At 40.7% G+C, this 20,131-nt stretch overlaps 1 protein-coding gene and 1 long non-coding RNA gene across 7 annotated transcripts in view; one reads left to right on the top strand and one right to left on the bottom strand.

Annotated features, from left to right (window-relative positions):
- DNAH11 (dynein axonemal heavy chain 11) overlaps nucleotides 1-20,131 on the bottom strand; it is a 365,338-nt gene that overhangs the window by 229,204 nt on the left and 116,003 nt on the right. The gene's annotated exons all lie outside the window — the stretch shown is intronic.
- LOC103349418 (uncharacterized) overlaps nucleotides 16,065-20,131 on the top strand; it is a 45,054-nt gene continuing 40,987 nt past the window's right edge. For all 4 annotated transcript variants that reach the window (XR_016222519.1, XR_016222517.1, XR_016222518.1 and 1 more), the window contains exon 1: nucleotides 16,065-16,460. This is a non-coding gene — a long non-coding RNA (uncharacterized LOC103349418). The remainder of the gene's footprint in view (nucleotides 16,461-20,131) is intronic.

Here is a 20,131-nt window from a genome sequence, read left to right as displayed (position 1 = left end):
GATGGATTTGTCTATTTTTTGATTGGGGAGATGATTTCATGAATGAATGCATACATCAAAGAAATACAGTTTTATACTTTAAATAGTCACAGAAATGTAAATTACATGTACATAACATCTGAAAATTAAAAAAAAATTTAATGGATGGAATGGAAACCAGATAGGAAGAAAAAGGGCCACAGACAAGGGGGCTAGAGTCATCCAGGGAAATAGGAGTGGAGAGGACTAAGATGCTAACCAAGAGATTCAACACTGAGAATATAAATACTCGGGACATGGAGGAAATGTGGCAGTTGATTGGCTACGTGGTGAGAAGAGAAGACTGACGCGGGCTTCTGATGTAAGTGGCTGGTGAACAATGTTCTCAAGCTGGGAACACGGGAGAGCCAGCCGGAGAAGAAGGGTGAGTGTACTGTGGATGTTCTAGGTTGATGGTGCCTGTGAAGATTTCAATGAAATAGCCAAATATGTGCTAGGAGAGCAATCTGAGCCAGGGATCAAATACAATTAAGTGACTGGGCTGGGTGTTGGCATAGTGGTTAGGATATCACTTGCTGTGCCTGCACTCCATATTCAAGTGCCTAGGTTTGAGTCCCAGCTTCACTTGAACTTCCAGCTTCCTGCTAATGCATATCGTGGTGAGTAGCAGGAGATGGCTCAAGTGGTTCTTGTTCCTGCCACTTATGTGGGAGGCTCAGATTGAGTTCCAGATTCCCGGCTTCAGCCCAGCCTAACCCCAGCTGTTGTGGACATTTGGGGAGTGGACCAGCAGATGGGAGATTTCACAATATCTCCCACATCCCCACTCCTCAAATAAGTGAAAGAAAATCAAGCAACCATAAAAAGTAGATGAGATTAGCCATGGATGTGTGGTACGGTGAAAAGAATAAGGGCCCAGGACACAGCCCTAAGCAAGAGAAACATTTAAGGAGCAGGAAGAGGAAGATGAACCAAGAAGAGGAAGAGCAGCCCGTGTTTTCTTGGTGGAAAATTAGAAAGTAAATAAAAACAAAGATGAGGGAGGAAACCTTTTAAAGAATGGAGATGTGTTTTCTAACACAAAGGAAACAGAAAGACTCAATCAAGTGGCAGACATGGGTTGCAGAGAGAGTGGGAGGTGAGAGAAGTGAATAAGCAAGTGTAGATGATATGAGGACAACAGGCCTGATTATGACAGAGGCTACAGAGACAGGGCAGGCAATAGAAGGAGAAAAGGCCTCAAGGAGCTCAAGGAGCAATTTTTGTTCTTTATTTTCAAGTAACGAAAGTCTAGGGCATGTTTAACTGTGGATGGGAATGAGCTAGACTAGGAAACTGAAGACACAGTAGAAAGGGAATTCAGAGCTAGAGAGGCTAGAGCAGAAGAGGCTGGATTCCAGGAGGAATCGGGAGCCACCCTTCCATTCTAACCAGATCATGGTGTAGAGAGAGGGACGGCAGACAATTGTCTCTGATGATACCATCAGGTAACAACAGTTAACATGTATTGAGCACTTACTCTCTGATAGACGTTGTGTGCATGCTTACATACTGTACAATTATATTCAGATTTAACCAGCACAGCAACCCTATGTGCAAGGTACAATCATTATTCCAATGTTCTAGAAGACAGTATAAGGCAATTTTGTCAAGACCACACAATTAGAAATGATGCAGCTAGTTTAGTGTAAAACTCTAAGACTTTATTATATATTTTAGGAATACAAAACCTTCCCACGTGGATAACATTACCAGGGTACCTTGACCACACCAGAGCTGTCCTCCAATGATTGTGGTGAGTGGAGAGAGATTCAAAATACCCCACCTAGGAATTCTCTGGACATAAAATTGCTTCCCAAGACCACTACTTGACATCCACCAAGATTTGTATGACACACACATTTAAGGGCCCACAGGGTCCCCAAAGAGGGTCGCTTGCTTGGGGCAATGACAGTGGGCACAACACGAAGCAGGCACCTGAAAAGTGACAGCTTCAGGGTCAGAGACAAGTGGTGACTTCTGACACGATGGTGGCTCAGTCTCAATGTCCTGACCCAGCTCCTACGGCAGGATGTTATAAAGGGACCGTACATGTGAACTGCAGCCACTATGTCCCTAATTACTCCAGGTTTTAAATAAGCCAGCATTGCAGTTTTACAGCATCAGCCATGGAAGATTTCCCACCAGGTGCCATGGCAGTAAAGAAACCAGAAGTTGCCACCCTGGAGCAACATCCATATCTAGATGTTGGAATCCCCTGCTCAGCAAATCCAAGTGAACCCCACAACAGAATGGCTGCAGCTCCTTGGGGATCAACCACCAGCACCCTCAACCCCTTTCTTGCCGGATGTGACAGTTACTCCTTTTGACAACAAGAGCAACAGGATCTCCTATGCTGCAACATCAGAAACACTGGCATGTGCCTCCCCCAGGCAGAGCAAAAGAAACTGCCAAAGAGGCCAAGTCCCATCCTCTTTGAAATGATCAGGGGGTGTATAGCAGAATCCCAACTTGTTGCCTTCCTTGCAAGTGTTCACTTCCTACCTCTCCTCTAACCGCTTTGCTAAACCTGCAGGCACAATGTTGAGTGATGAATGTCACAGAAAGTGAGCCTGACTGCTTTCTTCTGGATATTGATGGAAATGATTCTAGTGTTTCACCATTAAGTCTGATTTTCTCTGTGGGTTTCTGCTAGTTATTTTTCATCAAGTTATAAAAGTGCCTTCAAATGCTTCAATGGGAAAAAGGTGTGAAGTCGGTAATCTTAGCTCCCATCCAAGGAAACTCAAAACACAGGGACAAATTAAATTCAAAGGAAGCAGAAGAAAGGAAATGATCAAAACAAGAACAGAAATCAGTAAGGAATAAAACACAGAAGACCAACACAGTCAAAGGTTAGTTCTCTGAACACAGAAATAAAAAATCATAAACCCTTGAAAGCTTGATTAGGAACAAAACACAAATCACCATCATCAGGAATCAAAGTTGGACATCAGGCTGGATCTTTTAAGGGTGATATCAAAAGAATGCAACCCAGTGACATCAATAAACTGGAAAGATTAGATCAAAGTCAGGCAAATGCTTCCTGTAAACACCCAGATAGTGTACTAGGTGTTTCAGGGTTAGTGGGCCATCATGTGGACCACTTCTGTACCAGGTCTTTCACAATGCCATGGAAGTTTAAAAGTAGCCACAGACAATAGCACCATGCCACATTTGGGCAGAGAGCTACAATCTGCCAACTCCCAATGTAAATGAAATAGGTAAATACTTTGAAAAACATCAACTTTTCAACACCAGCACAAGAAAAGAAATCCCCAAAGCTAAACAGCTATCACATCTCATGATAAAACATTAAGTCTGGCAAGGATGTCTTACTATTTCTATCCAACATTGAACTGGAGGTCCTAGCCAACTGCTTAACAACAATAAAAAGCAAATTATGGAGAAAAAATAATGGAAGAGTTAAAAGTGTAATTACTTACAGATGATATATTTAAATATATGCATAGCCCTATGGAATCTAAAACAAACCAAAGGAAAAAAAAAAAACCAACAACAAAAAGATAACTACTAAATCTAGTAAATTTAGCCAAGACTCAAGACATATATTTGTTTAAAATGTTAATTCATTTCCACCAGACATTTAAAGAAGAACTAACTCCAATTCTTCTCAAACTATTCAGAACAATCAAAAGAGGGAATCCTCCCAAATTCTTTCTATGAAGCTTAATCCCTAAGCTGGAAATTAATTAATCACCTTAATCCCTAAGCTGGAAAAAGATGCAGCATTGAAAGAAAATTACAGACCAATATCCCTGATGAACATAGACACAAAAATCCTCTATAAAATTCTGGCCCATAGAATGCAACAACACATCAGAAAGATCATCCACCCAGACCAAGTGGGATTTATCCCTGGTATGCAGGGATGGTTCAATGTTCGCAAATCAATCAATGTGATACACCACATTAACAAACTACAGAAGAAAAAACATATGATTATCTCAATTGATGCAGAGAAAGCATTTGATAAAATACAACACCCTTTCATGATGGAAACTCTAAGCAAACTGGGTATGGAAGGAACATTCCTCAATACAATCAAAGCAATTTATGAAAAATCCATGGCCAGCATCCTATTGAATGGGGAAAAGTTGGAAGCATTTCCACTGAGATCTGGTACCAGACAGGGATGCCCACTCTGATCACTGCTATTCAATATAGTTCTGGAAGCTTTATCCAGAGCCATTAGGCAAGAAAAAGAAATTAAAGGGATACAAATTGGGAAGGAAGAAGTCAAACTATCCCTCTTTGCAGATGATATGATTCTTTATTTAGGGGATCCAAAGAACTCTACTAAAAGACTATTGGAACTCATTGAAGAGTTTGGCAAAGTAGCAGGATATAAAATCAATGCACAAAAATCAATAGCCTTTGTATACACAAGCAATGCCATGGCTGAGAAAGAACTTCAAAGATCAATCCCATTCACAATAGCCACAAAAACAATCAAATACCTTGGAATAAACTTAACCAAGGACGTTAAAGATCTCTACGATGAGAATTACAAAATCTTAAAGAAAGAAATAGAAGAGGATACCAAAAAATGGAAAAAAATCTTCCATGCTCATGGATTGGAAGAATCAACATCATCAAAATGTCCATTCTCCCAAAAGCAATTTATAGATTCAATGCAATACCAATCAAAATACCAAAGACATTCTCCTCATATCCGGAAAAAATGATGCTGAAATTCATGTGGAGACACAGGAGACCTCAAATAGCTAAAGCAATCTTGTACAACAAAAACAAAGCCGGAGATATCATAATATCAGATTTCAGGACATACTACAGGGCAGTTGTAATCAAAACAGTGTGGTACTGGTACAGAAACAGATGGACAGACCAATGGAACAGAATAGAAACACCAGAAATCAATCCAAACATCTACTCAAGGATCTAAAACCAATTCCTGGAGCAAGGACAGTCTATTCAATAAATGGTGCTGGGAAAACTGGATTCCCACATGCAGAAGCATGAAGCAAGACCCCTTACATCTTACACAAAAACCCACTCAACATGGATTAAAGATATAAATCTATGACCCGACACCATCAAATTATTAGAGAACGTTGGAGAAACCCTTCAAGATATAGGCACAGGCAAAGACTTCTTAGAAAAGACCCTGGAGACACAAGCAGTCAAAGCCAAAATTAACAATTGGGATTGCATCAAATTGAGAAGTTTCTGTACTGCAAAAGAAAAAGTCAGGAAAGTGAAGAGGCAACCAACAGAATGGGAAAAAATATTTGCAAACTATGCAACAGACAAAGGATTAATAACCAGAAACTATAGAGATCAAGAAACTCCACAAAAACAAAACAAACAACCCACTTAAGAGATGGGCCAAGGACCTCAATAGACATTTTACAAAAGAGGAAATCCAAATGGCCAACAGGCACATGAAAAAATGTTCAGAATCACTAGCCATCAGGGAAATGCAAATCAAAACCACAATGAGGTTTCACCTCACCCCGGTTAGAATGGCTCACATACAGAAATCTACCAACAACAGATGCTGGTGAGGATGTGGGGAAAAAGGCACATTAACTCACTGTTGGTAGGAATGCAAACTGGTAAAGCCACTATGGAAGTCAGTTTGGAGATTCCTCAGAAACCTGAATATAACCCTACCATACAACCCAGCCATCCCACTCCTTGGAATTTACCCAAAGGAAATTAAATTGGCACACAAAAAAGCAGTCTGCACATTAATGTTTATTGCAGCTCAATTCACAATAGCTAAGACATGGAATCAACCTGAATGTCCATCAGCAGTAACTGGATAAAGAAATTATGGGACATGTACTCTATAGAATACTATACAGCAATAAAAAAAAAAACAAAACAATGAAATCTTATCATTTGCAACAAAATGGAGGAATCTAGAAAACATCATGCTGAGTGAAATAAGCCAGTCCCAAAGGGACAAATATCATATGTTCTCCCTGATCAGCGACAACTAACTGAGCACCAAAAAGGAAACCTGTTGAAGTGAAATGGACACTATGAGAAACAGTGACTTGATCAACCCTAGTCCTGAAAGTTGATGAACAACTTAATACTTTATCCCTTTTAGTATTTTTTTGTTCTACTTAATACTCTTGGTTGAACTCTTTAATTAACACACAATTATTCTTAGGTGTTTAACTGAAAAGTGATCCCTGTTAAATATGAGTGGGAATAAGAGGGGGAGGGGATGTACAGTTTGGGACATGTTCAATCTGACTTGCCCCAAATGGTAGAGTAAGAAATGTTCCAGGTGATTCCAATTCAATCCCATCAAGGTGGCATGTACCAATGCCATCTCACTAGTCAAAGTGATCAGTTTCAGTTCACAATTGATCATGATAGGATTAAGAGTCAAAGGGATCACATAAACAAGACTAGTGTCTGTAAATACTAACTGATAGAATTAAAAAGGAAAAAACGATCCAACATGGGAAGTGGGATACACGGCAGACTCATAGAATGGCAGATGTCCTAAACAGCACTCTGGCCTCACAATCAGCCCTTAAAGGCATTCAGATCTGGCTGAAGAGCCCATGAGAGTATTTTAGGCATGAAAATCCAAGACACTCTGGCATAACAAAACAAAACAAAACAAACAAAACAAACCTAAATGAAAGATCTCTGCGAGATCCCATTGGAAAGAATGGGCCATCAAAGAAGGAGGTACCTTTCTGTGAAAGGAGGAGAGAACTTCCACTTTGACTATGACTTTGTCTAAATAAAATCAGAGCTGTCGAACTCAAAGAGCTTCCATAGCCTTGGCAACTCATGACAAGAGCCTAAGGTGATTACTGATGCCATAAACAAGAGTGTCAATTTGTAAGTCAACAACAGGAGTCACTGTGCACTTACTCCTCATGCAGGATCTCTGTCCTTAATGTGTTATACAGTGTGAATTAATGCTATAACTAGTACTCAAATAGTATTTTATACTTTATGTTCTGTGTGGGTGCAAATTGATGAAATCTTTACTTAATATATACTAAATTGAGCTGGAGCCGTGGCTCACTAGGCTAATCGTCCGCCTTGCGGCGCCGGCACACCGGGTTCTAGTCCCAGTCGGGGCACCGGATTCTGTCCCAGTTGCCCCTCTTCCAGGCCAGCTCTCTGCTGTGGCCAGGGAGTGCAGTGGAGGATGGCCCAAGTGCTTGGGTCCTGTACCCCATGGGAGACCAGGATAAGCACCTGGCTCCTGCCATCGGATCAGCGTGGTGCGCCGGCTGCAGCGCGCCGGCTGTGGTGGCCATTGGAGGGTGAACCAATGGCAAAGGAAGACCTTTCTCTCTGTCTCTCTCACTGTCCACTCTGCCTGTCAAAAAAAAATATATACTAAATTGATCCTCTGTATATAAAGATAATTGAAAATGAATCTTGATGTGAATGGAATGTGAAATGGAACGGGAGATGGGAGGGTTGTGGGTGGGAGGGAAGTTATGGGTAAAAGCCACTGTAATCCATAAGCTGTACTTTGGAAATATTTATTAAATAAAAGTTAAAAAATAAAAATAAATAAATTCTTAAAAAAAAGCTATGACACAACTTTAAGGGATTTTATTACCAAGCACACAGGAATAAAAATAAAAAAATAGAAAAAAAGTTAATTCATTTATTTTTATATACTTGAAAGGAAAAGTAAGTAGAGGGGAGTGAGGACCACCCACGTGTTGGGTCACTCGCCAAATGCTCACAGGAGCCATGACAGCACCAGGTCAAAGCCAGGAGACCAGAATTCCATCCAGGTCTCCTATGTGGTTGGCAGTGACCCCAGCACTTGACCCATCATCTGTGGTCTTCCAGGATGCATTAGCAGGAAACTGGACTGAAAGCAGAGTAGCCAGTACTTGAACTGGCACTCTAAGGTGGGATGTGATGCCCCAGTGTTACATGGGGTAAGTGGCAGCTTAACCCACTGTGTCACAATGCTTGCCCCAAGGTAAATGTTTTTGAAAATCAATGTGTTTCTGGGCCCAGTGGTGTGGCGCAACAGGTGAACACCTTGGCCTGAAGCACCGGCATCCCATATGGGCACGGGTTCTAGTCCTGGCTGCTCCTCTTCCGATCAGCTCTCTGCTATGGTCCAGGATAGCAGACCCCTGCACCCAAATGGGAGACCCAGAAGAAGCTTCTGGCTCCTGGCTTCGGATTGGCACAGTTCCGGCTGTTGCAGCCAATTGGGGAGTGAACCAGTGGATGGAAGACCTCTCTTTCTCTGCCTCTCTCTCTGTGTAACTCTGACTTGCAAATAAATAAATAAATCTTTTTATTTTTTTTAATTTAATTTTTTTTTTTGACAGGCAGAGTGGACAGTGAGAGAGAGAGACAGAGAGACAGAGAGAAAGGTCTTCCTTTGCCGTTGGTTCACCCTCCAGTGGCCGCTGCTGCCAGCGCGCTGCAGCCGGCGCACCGCGCTGATCCGATGGCAGGAGCCAGGATCCAGGTGCTTTTCCTGGTCTCCCATGGGGTGCAGGGCCCAAGCACCTGGGCCATCCTCCACTGCACTCCCTGGCCACAGCAGAGAGCTGGCCTGGAAGAGGGGCAACTGGGACAGAATCCAGTGCCCCGACCGGGACTAGAACCCGGTGTGCCGGCGCCGCTAGGCGGAGGATTAGCCTAGTGAGCCGCGGCGCCGGCCAATAAATAAATCTTTTAAAAAAAAGAAAATCAATGTGTTCCTTTTCATCAGGCACAACAGATGAATAATAAAATTTCTAAATTAATCAGCACATAAAATAACATCAAAACAAATCAACTATGTAAAAGTAAATCCAGTGAGGTACATGGAAGACTTCTACAGTGGTAACTGTAGAAAATATTGTGGAGAGAAGGCAGAGATGACCTATGGAAACAGACATATGATGTTCAGGGTTGTAAGAGCAATCTTTATTGATATGTCCATTTCCCAAAATTCATATTTATATTCCAAGTCATCCTAGTCAAAGTTAGGCTAATACATGGAGGGAAGTATGGTTATCCTCTTAGAACTATACCTACAAAATATGTGAAATCTGTTCTCTTTATATTAATAAAAACAAAAAATAAATGTGATTATAAAACCTCCATTAAAAAACCGTAGAATGAGCAAACCAGTTATTTGGGAGAAAATGAACAAAGTTGGAGGAAATTACTGAGACTGGATCTGATATAAAAACAGAGAAAGAAATCAAGGAAACAAGACAATCTGGAAATATACCCATATAAATACCGTCAACTGACTTTGGAGCAAGGTTCCAAGTTAATTCACTGGGCAAAGGAAAGATGAATGGATCACGGATGTAACTGAAACACTCAGATCCTTTAAGCACCCTGAGGCAAACAGAGGAACATCTTTGTGACCTCTGGATAGGCAAGAATTTCTTGTTCATGACATAAAATGTACTAGCAATGAAATAAAAATTTTGTATGCTACATCATAATGACAACTTTCTGCTCATAAGATATGCCATTAAGAAAACAAGTAACCTATTAATTTTTGGACAAAGGACTTGCATCCATGATAAATAAAGAAATCCCACAAGCAACAAGAAAAAGGTAAAAGTCACCCAATTTAAAAAAACATAGACTGAAAGATATGAACAGATATGCCACAGAGGAGACACATGCCAATGAACACGTGAGAAGTGGCTGTATGTGTTTAGACATTAGAGAAATGCAAATTAAAATTTCAGGGAGGTACTAAGGGTATTTATAGCCACTAGAATGGCTACAAAAGACTGACAACATGGAATATGGGCAAATTCATGGAACAACTAGAATTTTGTCACATTGTTGATGGATTTAAAACAGAGAATTGTCCAGCTGCTGCTCAAATGGCTGTAACATACACCTTCTTTATGACCCCCAAATTTCACATAAATAAACTGTGATATAGGATGCACAACAAATGCATGCAATAACATGGATGAATATCAAAAGTATGCATGTAGAAAATGTAATGGTTCTGGATTGACCCCAGCAGGCTCATAGATGCTAGCAGAAGAAATTGATTTCTGAATCAGGGATAAAGAAGTTTCTTGGGGAGACAGATTCAAGATGGTGGAATAGGGAGAGTACTTACTGCTCTAGTCTAGGGAAAGAGTTTGAACAAAGTGGAGAGAGTCCAGTCTCAGGGAAGAGTTAGGGAGAAAACTGCAGAGGAGACTCCATGTAAATTAGAGGGACACTGTGGACCTATGTGGAGGGTGTGGATGTGCACAACTCAGGACCCCAGTAGCTGAGAGTCTCAGCACCAGAGTTGGAGAGTGAGGTGAGACCAGACTGCAACAGCCCAAGCCACTGGCGATAAAGCTGTGGGAAGAGCCTAGCATGAATCTGGCTTGGGGCCCTGAGGGGGGGACGGTGTACCTGCCAACCTAGAGAGAAAAAAAGGGGCACATTTCTCTCTCCCTAAAAACCCTGCACTGACATCCTGTAACAAGCGGAGACAGGGCAGGTACATTTTGGACATACATAACAGCTTCACCAGTTCTTGTCCATGTGCTCATCAACCAGCCAAGCAGAGATGTCTGAGCTTGGCTGGGAGAATTGACAAGGAGCTGGGTGCTCACAACTGTGGGAAGCTTGTGTGCTGGGACTGTGAAAACACGGTGGCTGCCTTGGAGGGTGCAGGGTGTGGCTGGGACTTTGGGCAGTCACTGTGGTGGCTCTGCATGCTCAGGGCTCCCTGATCCCTAGTGAGGGTCATTTCTGTGGTATCCAGTTTATAGCAAGATCATTTCTGTGGTTCTTATGGCAGCACAGATGAATACTGTACCCAATGGAGCTAGTGACCAGGCACTGGGCTCCTTGGAGGAGAGCAGATGCATGAGAGCACAACATCAGAGCAAAACAAACCTCCCTTCTGATTAAAAAGAGAGATTTACCATGACCAAAACTGGGTGTCAACTTGGATACTACCTTCACCCTGAAACACTGAACAGAGCTCCCTGGCCAAATCCACCATACATCTCTGGGTATTCACTGAAAAAGTGGACACTTCACTAAGCCACAGATGCATAGCCCGAAGAGAAAAGCCATCACAGGGGAAAAACAAAACAAAAAAGAAACCAACAAGTATTTCCAAAAATGCATAATAATAAATGCAGCAATTCAAGGAACAAGAATAAGGAAGACAATTTGAAGCCCCCAAAAGAACACAGCACTTCAATAACAGAATGTGAAGATGAAAAAATTGAAGAAATGAGAGAAATGGAATTCAATAAATTGATCATACCATTACTTAGAAGTAACCAAAAGCAAATGCACGCACTAATGAAATCCGTACATGACATGAAAGAAATTTTTTCCCATGAAATTGAGATCTTAAAGAGAAATCAAAATCAAATATTAGAAATAAAGAATTCAATAGAATAAATAAAAATGCAGTGGAGAGCCTTAACAACAGAATTGGTGAAGCATAAGAAAGAAAGAAAATCAGACTTAGAAAACAAAGCACAGGAAACTATACAGTCAAACCAAAGACAAGAGGAGGAAATTAGAAAACTAAAAAAAACTGTTGGGAATATATAGGATACTATAAAATGACCCAATATACAGGTTCTAGGAGTTCCTGAAGGCATGCAAAGAAAGAAAGGTTTAGAAGGCCTTTTTAGTGAAATAATAACAGAAAACTTCCCTAATTTGGAGAAGAAAGGGACATCCAAGTACAGAACTCCTAATAGACATGATCAGAAAAGATCTTTACCACAACACATTGTAATCAAACCTCTACAGTAAAACATAAACATTCTAAAATGTGCACGAGAGAACTGCCAGATTACTTTCAGAGGATCTCCAATTAGACTCACAGCTGACTTCTCATTAGAAACTCTACAAGCTAGGAGACAATGGCAAGATATATTCCAAGTCTTAAGAGAAAAATACTGGGGGCTGGTGCTGTGGCATAGCAGGTAAAGCCTCTGCCTGTGGTGCAGGCATCCCATATGGTCACTGGTTCTACTCCCAGCTGCTCCACTTACCATCCAGCTCTCTGCTATGGCCTAGGAAAGCAGTAGAAGATGGCCCTAATCCTTGGGCTCCTGCACCCATGTGGGAGACCTGGAGAAAGCTTCTGGCTCCTTGCTTTGGATCAGTGTAACTCCGGCCATTGGGGAAGATGGAAGACCTTTCTCTCTGCCTCTGCCTCTCTGTAACTCTGCCTTTCAAATAAATAAATCTTTAAAAAAAGAGAGAGCAAGAGAAAAATACTGTCAATCCAGAATACTGTATCCTGTAAAGCTCTCATTTATGAATGAAGGTGAAATAAAAACCTTCCATAACAAACTATCCCTATGTGTAGATGACATGATTCTATAATTAGGGGACCCAAAAGACTCCAATAAGAGATTACTGGAACTCATAGAAGAGTTTGGTAAAGTGGCAGGATATAATATCAACACACAAAAATTAATAGCCTTTGTATACACAGACAACGCCACAGCTGTGAAAGAACTTCTAAGATCAATCCCATTCACAATAGCTACAAAAAATTCAAATACCTTGGAATAAATTTAACCAAGGTTGTTAAAAATCTCTACAATGAGAATTACAAAACATTAAAGAAAGAAATAAAAGATACAAAAAAAATTAAAAAAATCTTCCATGTTCATGGATTGGAAGAATCAATATCATCCAAATGTCCATACTACTGAAAGCAATTTACAGATTCAATGTGATACTAATCAAAATATCAAGGACATTCTTCTCAGATCTAGAAAAAAATGACACTGAAATTCATATGGAAACATAGAAATAGCTAAAGCAATCTTATACATCAAAAACAAAGCCAGAGGCATCACAGTGTCAGATAGATTTCAAGACACATTATAGGGCAGTTATAATCAAAACAGCCTGGTAATGGTACAAAAACAGATGGATAAACCAATGGAACAGAATAGAAATGCTAGAAAATCAATCCAAGCATCTACAACCAACTTATATTTGACAAAGGAGCTAAAATCAATCCCTGGAGCAAGGACAGTCTATTCAACAAATGTGCTGGGAAAACTGGATTTTCACATGCAGAAGTATGAAGCAAAACCTCTACTGATACAATCTACACAAAAATCCACTCAAAATGGATTAAAGACCTAAATCTATGATCTGATATCATCAAATTACTTGAGAACACTGGGGAAAAATCCTGCAAGACATTGGCACAAAGAATTCTTGGAAAAGACCCCGGAGGCACAGATAGTCAAAGAAAGTTAAAATTGACAAATGGGATTATATCAAATTGAGAAGCTTCTGTACTGCAAAAGAAACACTCAGGAAAGTGAAGAGGAAACCAACAGAATTGGAGAAATTATTTGACAACTATGCAGCTGATAAAGGACTAATAACCAGAATATATGTAAAGAGATCAAGAAACACAACTAAACAATCAAGTTAAGAAATGGGCAAAGGACTTTAACAGACATTTTTCAAAAGAAGAAATCCAAATGGCTAACAGACACATGAAAAATGCTCAGGACCACTAGCCATAAGGGAAATGCAAATCAAAACCACAATGAGTTTTCACCTCACCCCAGTTAGAATGACTTTCAAACAGAAATCAACAAACAACAAATGCTGGTGAGAGTGTAGGGAAAAAGGTGCCATAAACCACTGTTGGTGGGAATGTAAACTGATAAAGCCACTATGGAAGACAGTATGAAGATACCTCATAAATCTGAAAACAGACCTACCATATGACACAGCCATCCCACTCCTTGGAATTAACCCAAGGGAAATGAAATCAGCATACGAAAAAGTTATGTGTACTCCCATATTTATTGCAGCTCAATTCACAATAGCTAAGGTATGGCATCAACCCAAATGCACATCAACTGAAAACTGAAAACTGAATAAAGAAATGATGGGATATGTATACGATGGAATACTACACAGCAGTAAAAAACCAACCAAACAAAATCCGGTCATTTGCAACATAAAGGATGAAACTGGAAAACATCATACTTGGTGAAATAAGTCAGTCCCCAAAGGACAACTACTATATGTTCTCTGTGATAACTAACAAAACACCTAAAAGGTAATCAATCCATAGAAGTGAAATTAACACTTTGAGAACAGTGATTTTGAACAGCCATTGTCTCCATTGTTGAGGAAAGTGTTTTTCACATACTATTTGTTGAACTCTTTACTTAACACAGTTAATCATATACGTATAAAGTTAATTCAAAATAGATCTTAGTAAAAAAAAAATGAATCTCATAGTAAATAGCACGCATAATATCAGAGCATCAAAATTTGTACCAGTTCCAAGTGCAGTTTTTTAAAGGTTGATTAAAAAAAGCACTATAACATGCAGTGAATTGTGTTACAGGGGCAATTTCTGAATTTAGAGAATCCCGATCTTTTGTGAAAAGACAGTAAGCATACGTAACCTCCGCCCAGGAGCAGATTTCTATTATGCTGGAAAAGAAACCAACTGTCCTTTATAGTGGAGAGAGGCACTGTCCTGTCCTCAGGAATGCTAACTCCGCAAATATTCTGGAAAATCCATTCTAGAACAAGGGTCACAATCTCTGATCGTAGAAGTACTGAAATGTGAGACCCAGGACAATTGTCTCCCTGCAGTGTCAAGTGGAAACCCAGGTAAAAGAGAGGGTGTGCTCACTTCTCAGATTTGTCCACATTGTCTTCTGTATTTTATCATTGTCTGATTTTGCTACTGAACTTATCAGAACTCTAAAATCACTAGGAAATCTTGCCCTCTTGCTTCCATCCCAGAATAGTTGATATGACATGGTATTTGTGTGTTCTTTGAAAGTCTGGCGGAACCATTGCAACAGTGCTCTATTTCATGGTGGTAATTGCAATTCCCATTTCAATTATTCCTGTGGTTAATGATCTACCTGAGTTTCTACCTCAATTGAATCAATTCTAGCAAAAATATTCATAGAAAATTGATTTTTAGGGGCTGGAGCCATGGCTCACTTGGTTAATCCTCCACCTGCGGCACCGGCATCCCATATGGGCACCAGGTTCTAGTCCCAGTTGCTCCTCTTCCAGTCCAGCTCTCTGCTGTGGCCCGGGAGTGCAAGTGGAGGATGGCCCAAGTGCTTGGGCCCTGCACCCACATGGGAGACCAGGAGAAGCACCTGGCTCCTGGCTTTGGATCAGCGCAGCGCTGGCCGTGGCAGCCATTTGGGGAGTGAACCAATGGAAGGAAGACCTTTCTCTCTGTCTTGCTCTCACTGTCTATAACTCTACCTGTCAAAAAAATAAATAAAAATTTTAAAAAATTTAAAAAAAGAAAATTTATTTTTAGATTTTCAATATAGTTATTAGCAAGCAATATCACATAGCTGGGTAATTATTTTTAAATCTTTAAGTCCTGGAGCTACGTTTTCTTTCCTTATTCCTTTGTTATATTATCTTTTCTTTCTTAACTGCAGGAAAAAAAGTCAGTCTGTGCAAAGAACAAACTGTTGTGTTAGAAACAGTTATTCTACTTTATTGGATGAAGTGCTATCCAATCCTACAGTAGAAAATAAAGTCAATTCACATCTGTTTTTAAAAAAAGAAAAGAGGGGCTGGCATTTGGCTTAGTGCTTAAAAACACAGCCTGCAGTGCCAGCATCCCATGTGGGTGCCGGTTCGAGTCCAGGCTGTTCCACTTCCAATCCAGCTCTCTGCTGTGGCCTGGGAAAGCAACGGAAGATGGCCCAAGTGCTTGGGCCCCTGCACCCACGTGGGAAACCCAGAAGAAGCTCCTGGCTCCAGATTGATCCAGCTCTGGCCATTGTGGCCATCCGGGGAGTAAACCAACAGATGGACGACCTCTTTCTCTCTGCTTCTGCCTTTCTGTAACTCCACCTTTCAAATAAATAAATAAATCTTGAAAAAAAAAGAAAAAAAAAAAGACAAAGACACAGTCACAGCAGCTGTCCTTGACCCAGGGGGAGCTTTGTTTTTGTTCCTCTGGGGACACCCCTACGCAACACCTCCTAGCCAGCGCAGAGGGTGGAGAGGGTTCCACCTCTCCAACACTGAATCCTGACCACAGATACCACCTGTTCCTCTAACAGCTGAATTTTAGATCTTGCTGGGATTACATTGCCTGTAAAAATCGGCTTACCATTGCCACTGCAACCCCTTTTTTGTGTGTGGTTTGGACTGGTACTTTTTGCTCTCAGTCATCTTCAAGTTCAGTTTCAACTGTGGGCTAACTTCAGGCAACTTCCAGATCCTCAAAGGATCTGGGGCAGTACTTCCAGGGCCTGCAAACAACCTGTCATTCGGTATCAGCTTCGCTGAGAGGACACACAGAGCGAATCCACCTGACCCACGATCGCGTGGCTTCCTGCCAGACTACGAAGCACAAGGCTTTCAGATTACACACTGACGTGAAGACAGAAACGTCTGCTGAGCACTGAGTGAGCCCAGGCTCACCAGGTTCCCCGGGTCAGGTTACAGGCTGGGACAAGGTAAGAACACTGCAATTTTTATGTTTAATTTCTTTTTGAAAGAATTTCTCAGTGTGAAAGTGAGTCCCCAAGTCCCACGGTGCGGGTATCTCACTCTTCTGGGCAGGTCTCTGAGCCTTTGTGGTCGGGGAAGATGGATAGATAATGAGAAAAGTTCTATACTGCCTATCCTGAGTCTTCTCAAAACCGCTGTGTGTGGGGCCGGCATCGTGACACAGGAGCCTGCATCCCACAGGGGCGCTGGTTCAAGTCCTGCCTGCTCCACTTCCAATCCCCAGCTCCCTGCTGATGCGCCTGGGAAAATAGAGGAAGATGGCCCCCAAGTATTTGGGCCTCTGCCACCCGCAAGGGAGAGTCAGCTGGAATTGCGGGCTCGTGGTTGCTGTGGACATTTGGGGAATGAACCACCGGATGGAAGACCTCTCTCTCTCTCTCTTTATCTCTCCTCTCTCTGTGTAACTCTGTCTTTCAAATAAATAGATAAATCTTTAAAAAGAAAAAACCTTTCTGGGCAATGTCTCATCACAACACAGTTATTGCTTTTTTTTAAAGATTTATTTATTTTATTTGAAAGTCAGAGTTACACAGAGAGAAGAAAGGTAGAGAGAGAGAGAGGTCTTCCATCCGCTCGTTCACTCCCCATATGACTGCAACGGCCTGAGTTGAGTTGATCTGAAGCCAGGAGCCAGGAGCCTCTTCTGGGTCTCCCACGTGGGTGCAAGGGCCCAAGAACTTGGGCCATCTTCTACTGCTTTCCCAGGCCTTAGCAGAGAGCTGGATCAGAAGTGGAGCAGCTGGGTCTTGAACTGGCGCCCATATGGGATGCTGGTGCTTCAGGCCAGAGCATTAACCTGCTGTGCCACAGCACCAGCCCCTATTAATTGTTTTTAAAGTACAAAATTCTTCCATTTCTTTTTGATCATTTGCATCCAAATCAATCAGAAAGGAGTGAAAAAAAAGTATCTTTCCAGGTACCAAGCCTCCAAAACAAATTGCTTTTGCCAAAGAACCTTCAAATCTGAGAAATTAAGTTTATTATATTTGCCATTTTTCAGACTTTGGCAAGACAGAGAAAGTTATTCAAAATGCAGTTTTTCTGATTATTATTATAATTACTTATTTGAAAGTCAGAGTTAGAGAGAGAGAGAGAGAGATAGAGAGATCTTCCATCCTCTGGTTTTCACCCCAAATGATCACAACAGCTGAGGCAGGGCCAGGCCCAAGCCAGGAGCTTCTTCTGGGTCTCCCACATGGGTGCAGTGGCCCAAGCACTTGGGACATTTTCTGCTGCTTTCCCAGGTACATTAGCAGGGAGCTGGATCGGAAGTGGAGCAGCTGGGACTCGAACCAGCACCCATATGGGATGCTGGTGCTGCAGGGGACAGCTTTACCCACTGCACCATAATGCTGGCCCCAGCATTTCTGCCTTTCATTCCAATATGTGTAACATAGGATCACAATAGGGCTTGGGGGGAGGGGAGGAGACTTGAAAATTGTTATCTTGGTTTATTTATCTCTCTACAGTTTGAAGAGCTAAGAACATAAATTACTTGTTCATAAAGATCATCAACTGTTGCAATTTTGACCTCAGTTTTAAAGCTAAGTGATTTCACAGGACTAAAGGTCATTTTTCAAACTGCTCACAGTGTTAGCAAGGGTCATTTTAATTAAAAGCACACTAACACACTCCAGTAATGGTTATAGCCATTTTCAAAGGAAGACAACTAAGGGGGAGCTCAACTCGGGTGTGCACACTTCTCATAACCCAAACCACACCTTTCCCGTCTCCACACGGTATCTCCTCTAACAGACATGCCGGTACTGACGGCAAAATGCAAACAGGACACCAAAGGCATCTGTTTGGTTGCTGGGCAGCAGTTCAACCTATTCTAGAAATGTTTCATCACAAAGCAGACCCACGCTTGCTTCATAAGCCCTGCCCTTTCTCTACTTTCCATCCAACTTTGTTTTTTTAAAAAAAGAAGGAAACAAAAATTGAAGATGGAAAACTTTATAAATATTTTAGGGAAGAAAGCTAAATTCCGTTAATTAGCTGAATAAGCTCAAAGTACTGGACTACGAATAATCTGAGCTACAAGCATTTTAAAAATTGAAAGCATCAGCCCAGCCCAGTCTTCAGCGGGACGCTGATGGTGGAGAGGTGAACCTGGCACTGTCTTCCAAAGGCTCTGCCCTAGCAATCTAACATCTGGAAATGCATCCTGGAGGATGTAATGCTAGTTGCTTTTTTTTTTTTTTTGCTGCAAATACAGTGCTTTGTCCAACAAATTGAGAGGAATTCTATACTACTATAGTTTTAATAATTTTGTGACTATTTCAAAATTTATATGAGTAAAGCTGAAAACACCTTTTCCTCTGATGATAGTTTACAGCCTTTGCCTATTTTCCTGCGGGACTAGGGTCTTTTAACTTTTTACTTGTTGAACCCTGTGCTTACTGGAGCATTAAACTTTTGAGTATAATTTAAATTAAAAATGGGCTACATCAAAAATAATAAATAAAATATTATGTTTTAAAGGTTACTGGTATCTACAACTTCCTTTGAAAGGAATCATAAATAAAACATGGATTGATGGATGGATAGAGGTCTGGATAAAGGACAGTTATACAAAAATGAAAATAAAATATTAATTGTAGACTATAAATGATAGGCATATACATAACTATTTTTTTCTACTTCTTTTAAAACTGATAAATTTTTAGAGAAAATTTAATTAATTGTGCATCATGTTAAATACATTATTATTGTTGTTATCACCAGCATTACTTAGTAACAACAGGAATGGGTAAAACTTAGTAGCTAAATTTGTCAATCACTTTTGAAAAATTTATTCGTTGAAAGTTAGGAGACAGAGAATGGGGGAGGGAAAGAGAAACATTGACAGAGATCTCTCATCTGCCGACTCACTGAAGATTTCAGAAATAATGTCACAAGATAACAGGTAAATATTTTTAAAGTTCTAACAGGAATAAATCAACAACAAGAGCCACTGTGCACTTGTTCCCTATGTAGGACCTCTGTCCTTAATGTGTTGTACTATGAGAATAATGGTAAAACTAGTCTTCAAACAGTACTTTGTACTTTGTGTGTCTGTGTGGGTGCAAACTGTTGAAATCGTCAGTTAGTATAGAGTTGATCTTCTGTATATAAAAATAATTAAAAATGAATTTTAATGGATAATGGGATGGGAGAGGGAATAGGAGATGGGATGGTTTGCAGGTGGGAGGGTGGTTATGGGGGGGAAGAACCGCTATAATCCAAAAGTTGTACTTTTGAAATTTATATTTATTAAATAAAAGTTTTCTACTAAAAAAAGTTCCAACAGAAAATAACTCAAACCTTGGAATTCTGTACCTAAACTATCGGGAAGGAAGTCAAAATAAAGGTAATGGTATTTCTGCAAATGTAGTTTTGCCAAACTTTGCTTTATATCTTTATCAAACCAATGTTATACTAGTACAGTTTGAATGATCTGTTATTATTTTCAAAGTTACTGTATATAGATGAAACGGCCATCTTTCCACCTGATTGTTGCCTTTAGCCCTGCCGATATACCTGCTGAACTACGGTCTACTTGTTGAACTCTATCTCATGGAGCTTTAGGCCCTTGAATATAATGTCCATTAAAAATATGTTATCTCATAAAATA

The sequence above is a fragment of the Oryctolagus cuniculus genome, chromosome 16 (assembly GCF_051225735.1).
Source record: "Oryctolagus cuniculus isolate XC-2025 breed Fujian yellow rabbit chromosome 16, ASM5122573v1, whole genome shotgun sequence".
Taxonomy (NCBI): Eukaryota; Metazoa; Chordata; class Mammalia; order Lagomorpha; family Leporidae; genus Oryctolagus; species Oryctolagus cuniculus.
The sequence above is the reverse complement of the archived record's forward strand: the minus strand, read 5'-3'. Positions and strand labels throughout refer to the sequence as shown.